Raw genomic sequence first — 6,052 nt, forward strand, 5'->3', positions numbered from 1 at the left:
AGATTGTGTCTGAGAAAAGGAAAGCTTTGTAATGCACTTAAACGCACTCTGCAGACAGAAATGCAAAATGTCATGTACGGTTCCTACCCTTTCTGTTCATCTGCGCCCGTAGAAGTTACCCATTGTCAAGCCTGGTGTCTGGTGACCTTTAATACATGTTTCCTCAGGTCTATCAGATGCTGATTTACATTAGGTCTAGCCTAAAACTGAAATGTTTCATCAGATTATATTAATCTTAGAGGAGTGTATAACTGTGCTAGAGGGGAAAGGTGTATATTCCTCCCTCTAGTGGAGTACTGGTGTAACTACACTCTATTTTTTGTATTTTCTGTCAAAGGCACAGCATGCATCTGTTCATTCATTTATCAAACATTTATTAAACAGACACCGTATTCCAGACCTGAGGCATCCGGGATTTTAAAAGCTCAGACCTGCCCTAGCTCTCATCAGCCTGCTGACTGAAGGGTCTTGGGTTCGATTCCAGTTAAGGACAGGTACCTGTACCTTGGTTGCAGGCTCCATGCCCCCTGGCCAGGGCGGTGTGGGAGGCAACCAATCAATGTTTCTCTCTCTCTCTCTCTCTCAGTCTCTCCCCCTCCCTTCCACTCTCTCTGAAAATCAATGGGAAAAGTCCTCAGGTGAGGATTAACAGCAAATAAAAAATAAAATCAATTAAATAAAAAGCTCAGACCTCAGATCTTCAGACCTTGAAGATCTCATAATCTAGGTAAGGAAACAATGCAATTAACATCACTACATTGTCATGGGCTAAGTGCTGTATTACAAGGAGGTACAATGGCTTATGGGAACCCGGAGGATAAAGAAACACTCTGGCCCAACGGGTGTGGCTCAGTGGCTGAGCGTTGACCTGTGAACCAGGAGGTCACGGTTCAGTTCCCAGCCAGGGCACATGCCTGGCTTGTGGGCTCAATCCCCATTGGGGGATGTGCAAGAGGCAGCCAATCAATAATTATTCCTCATCATTGATGTTTCTCTCTCTCCCTCTCCCTTTCTCTCTGAAATCAATAAAAAAAATATATTTTAATAATGCTCTGCTGGAGGGAAGAGGGAGTGAGGGGTGGAGGTAATGGGGAAGTACACAGAGGGTGTGCCCAGTCAGGGTTTCCTGGGTAAACATGCAAAGGAAGGAATGTTCCTGAGAGGGAATAGCATGAGCAAAAGTGTCAGGATGTGTTTGGAGACCTGCACGTGGTCTGTGTTGAATGGATGAGAGGGAGAGGTCGCAGGGGCAGGCAGGTGAGGGTCAGTCCAGTAAAGGCCTTTCACTCCTCGCTGGGGAGTTCGGCCCAATCCCATATAAGGTGAGGGGCCATTAAAGGATTTCAAGCAAGGGGGTTGTGTGATCAGATTTGGACCTTAGAGAAATCACAGTGCTGTCTGGTACGGGTGACAAGGCTGTTCAAGCTTCCTTGCCAGTGGCCCCCTCTGAGCAGCGAGCTTGTTATTGATGCTGCCCACCAGCACTTCAGAGACTTTTTCATCTTCTTACCAAATGCTTCCTCCCGCTTCTCAACAGCTCTTGGCATTGGCATCTCAAGTTTCTCCTGCTGTAATCCCCCTCAGCTGAGACTGTCGTGAATTCAGTTTTTGAAATCCATGCCAGCCACGCTAGTCCCTGTGTGGGGCATGGTCACAGCAAGAGGGGATCCCAGGGCCTGCTCCCCACAGCTGTTCACTTCTGTCCCCCCTTTGTCCTTGTGGCCTCAGAGCCCCTGCATCATCTGCCCAACAGATGTCAAGATCATCATTTGATTTGCATGTGAAGCCTGAGATTTTCACTAGACGGCCAATGGGGAAGTCCAGAAGGTAGTCAGACGTGAGTGCACAGGTGGGGTTCAGAGGAGAGAGAGGCAGGGTGCCGGATGCCCAGGCACTAGGGGAGTGGTCAGCATGCGAATGACACCAGATGCGACGGAGAAGGAGCCGCCCTGGGGGAGCAGGAAAGCTGGTGTTGCCTCTCATTGACTGACGGACCCTTCTCAGGAAAGGCAGGTTCACAGAGCGGTTACAAATGAGTACTGGACTCTGATGGACCTGGATTCGCATCTCAGTCACATATTAAGTACTAAACGAGTCTGCACTTCATATACGCTGCTGGGTCCAGTGTAGGACCTGGAGGGCGTCTGCTGAGTAACCATGGATTGCACACTGGACCTATGGGGAGCGCCATGGAATTTACAGGAAAAGCGAACACAGGCCCTGGTCTCGGGCTGCTCACAGTCAGGAGGAGGGAGCCAGTTCCAGAAGCAGATGATCCTCCATGACATCACAAGGTGACACATTCCTTAATGCGAGTGTGAGTCATGCACTAAGAGAACAGCCAGGAGGAGTCGTTCATCCAACCTGCGATGCTGGCTCAGAAGTGATGCATTTTTTCTCATTTGTCTTTTCTATGTCATCCTGCCCCAGAAAATCTCCACTCTCCTGAGCACCACCAGTCCATCTGTGTGACAATATGTGATTTGTGTTTTTTTTTCTTTTGGAGAAAAGAAGTGAAGAGAAAAAAAAACATCCTCGGAGTAGAATGGTGGTCCTTACTTTTTCAAAAATGAAGTGAAGAATTACCATCCTGCATGAAATCGAGTCTCTACTCGCCTATTAGCCCAAATCCACAGCTGCTGCTGAAATGCTCTCCCACTTTTGACGGTTCCCAGATCACTCCCCACTGCAGCCCTCCCATCTCAGGCTTAGCCACCAAAGGAGCCTGTGGCCTCTGGAGGGCGGGGCCTCTGCGATCTTATTCTTTTTCCTTGGGCCATGACTTACCTTCCACTTGGGGGTGGGGGGCAGCTTTTCCTTTCGTTTAGATCGTGAAAACCCAAGAATATCAGCCCTGCATTTAACAACCATCCATTTCTCATGAACAAGATTTTCTAGTGTCCTCTGGTGCTTTTCATTTCTCCTTGTTTTCTTCCCTATGCGTTCATGGGGAGAACTAAGACTTTTATATTTTTTAAAACGAAATCTTTATTGTTGAAAGTATTACATGTCCTCTTCTTTCCCCCATTGACCCCTTCTATCCCCCATCCCCTCCCCCCCCCTCAGGCCTTCACCACCCTATTGTCTGTGTCCAAGGCTTATGCATATGTGCATACGAGTTCTTTGGTGGATCTCTTCCCACCCATCCACCCACCCCCATCCTCCCTTTGAGATTTCACAGTCTGTTCCATGCTGCTATGTCTCTGGATCAATTTTGGAGAAGTACAAATTTTAGAAATAAAATTCGCAACTGAAGAGGTCCCTCCTGAGTGCGTGATAAACTCTTGCACTGAAAGCTCCGCAGAGGCAGGTTGCAACGCTGTTTGGAACTCCATCGAGCGCAGAAATGCTAACCTTACTCTGCAAGCTCAGAGCTCCTGCAGCGCTGCCTAAAGACACGAGGAGGGATTGGGGGCCGGATGAATATTTGGATCAGCGTGTCCGCCAATCCTAACGTGACTGGAACCACAGTGCCCCTGATGGCTGGCAGGGATGATGGTGAATGTATTTGGGGCAGGGCAGTTCTAGTGGAGAGGGAGATGAGGCTAGCGTAGGCAAGGGTTGAGCATTGTCAGCTGGGTCCAAGGAGGAAACTTTTTTTTCTTTCCTTTTATTATATTTTTTATTTCAGAGAGGAAGGGAGAGGGAGAGAGAGAAATATCAATGATGAGAGAATCATTGATCGGCTGCCTCCTACACGCCCCACACCGGGGATTGAGTCCGCAACCCAGGCATGTGCCCTTGACCAGAATCAAACCTGGGACCCTTCAGTCCACAGGTTGACACTCTATTCTCTGAGCCAAACCAGCTAGGGCAGGAGAAAACTTTTTCAACCACACACGCATATATCCTGAAATCAGTGTTTTCTCTTCAGAAAACAAAACAGAACAAAACAAACAGGATTCGTGCCCTTACCAAAGGGATTCCAGAGAGCAGCCTCCCCCTTCCTCAAAGAAGCAGCAGTGTCTGCTAAGAGCCTTGGGAATCGAGAGAGGAGAGAGAGAGAAGGGGAGAGAGAGAGAGAGAGAGATGCTAATTTGGTACAACCCACTTAGTAATGTTGAGGATGCCATACCTTTAGGGAATAAATTGCTGTGGCTCTTTCTGTGGAAGAGTTGATCACCTTCTTGGGAAAAGCAAGAGAACACATTCCTAGAAATAATTAAAACAGATCTCACTCATTTGTGGAATATAATGAACAACATAAACTGATGAACAAAAATAGAACCAGAGACAAAGAAGCATCAAACAGACTGTCCAACCTATGACAGAAGGTGGGGGCAGGGGGAAGTAAGAGATCAACCAAAGGACGTGTATGCATGCGTATGAGCATAACCCATGGACACAGACAGTAGGGGGGTGAGGGCATGTGTTGGGGGGTGAGGGCATCCGGGGAGAGGTCAATGGGGGAAAAGGAGACTCATATAATACTTTAAACCAGTGGTTCTCAACCTTCTGGCCCTTTAAATACAGTTCCTCATGTTGTGACCCAACCATAAAATTATTTTCGTTGCTACTTCATAACTGTAATGTTGCTACTGTTATGAATCATAATGTAAATATCTGATATGCAGGATGGTCTTAGGCGACCCCTGTGAAAGGGTCGTTCGACCGCCAAAGGGGTCGCGACCCACAGGTTGAGAACCTCTGCTTTAAACACTAAGGAATTAAAAAAATTTTTGAAAGAAAGAATTAAAACAACAAACTGCATTCAGGGCCTCTGGGCTTGACCTTCCACTGCCCTGGTGACTGACTAGTGTATGACCAACCTTTGGAGGGAAATACACGCCCTCCCAGACGGTCCCTCGCACAAGAACAACCTGATTCTTGGAATCAAGGAAGAGTTTGCACTCAGTGGTCTGGGCATTTGGGTTGAGAGATGAGATGACAGCAGCTGGCACCCCTTTTGTCTGGTCCAGAGCTGGGGTGGAAACAGTAGCCCAGGCTTTACCATTCACCAGGTGTTATTGACCCCGAAAGGAGGCGCAGATATGTCCCAGGAGAGTGTGGCTACTGAGTCCGGAGAGAGGGGTGCCTTGTTGTGGTGAAGAATCACCTGAAAAGGTAAAAACAAGTTTAAGTCAGGGTGGGTGGGCACAGGGACTAGGGCTTCTAACCCAACCCCAGTATCGGATTAGAAGAGGTTGGCCATCTCCTGAAAGAGCAAGGGAGGTACTTTTTGCAAGAAGTGAATGCCTGGCAGGCATGGCTCAGTGGTTGAGCATCCACCGATAACCAGGAAGTTATGGTTTGATTCTGGGTCAGGGCACATTCCCGGGTTGTGGGCTCGCTCCCCAGTAGGGGCCGTGCAGGATTCTCTCTCATCACTGATGTTTCTATCTCTCTTTCTCCCTCTCCCTTCCTCTCGAAATCAATAGAAATATATTAATTAAAAAAAAAAAGAGGTGAAGTCCCCCAGGTTTCTACGGGGCTATGAGAAAAGTCACTTTTAATGATGTTAATTACAACAACAGAGACTTCACTGCTCAGAAGAGCTTTTCATCTTCAAAGGGGCTCCAGGACGGAGCATTCACCTGACATGAAAGTCTGCAGTTTCAGAGCTGCAGGGAGAGGGGCCCAGGCTGTGTGGGCTGCGGGGCCCAAGGAGCAGGTGGGGAGCAGGTCAAGGCAAGGCTGTGTGCCCAGAAACTGGCCCTTGCCTCACTGATATTGAAGACGTGGCAGTAGGGGGGAAGGGGGGGGGTTTCAGCCTCAGTCCAGTTCTCCCAAGCCCTGACCCCCTATAGCAGGGCTGCCAGATAAATACAGGACACCCAGTTACATTTGAATCTCAGATAAAGAATAAACACCTGCATGTACTCCACTTCTCTCTCTCTCTCTCTCTCTCTCTCTCTCTCTCACACACACACACACACACACACACACACACACACACTCACACACACTCACACAGCGCATGTGCTTCTACCTGATAGACTCCTACCTGAGAGGTCAGCAAGCCAGGGCGTGTTCCCCCAGGGCCACGGGGAACCAGCGCTCTCCAGACCTGCCCAGACCCGGCCTCTTTCCCACCCTCCCGTGGGAATCAGGG

The sequence above is a fragment of the Myotis lucifugus genome, unplaced genomic scaffold (assembly GCF_000147115.1).
Source record: "Myotis lucifugus unplaced genomic scaffold, Myoluc2.0 scaffold_65, whole genome shotgun sequence".
Classification (NCBI taxonomy): domain Eukaryota; kingdom Metazoa; phylum Chordata; class Mammalia; order Chiroptera; family Vespertilionidae; genus Myotis; species Myotis lucifugus.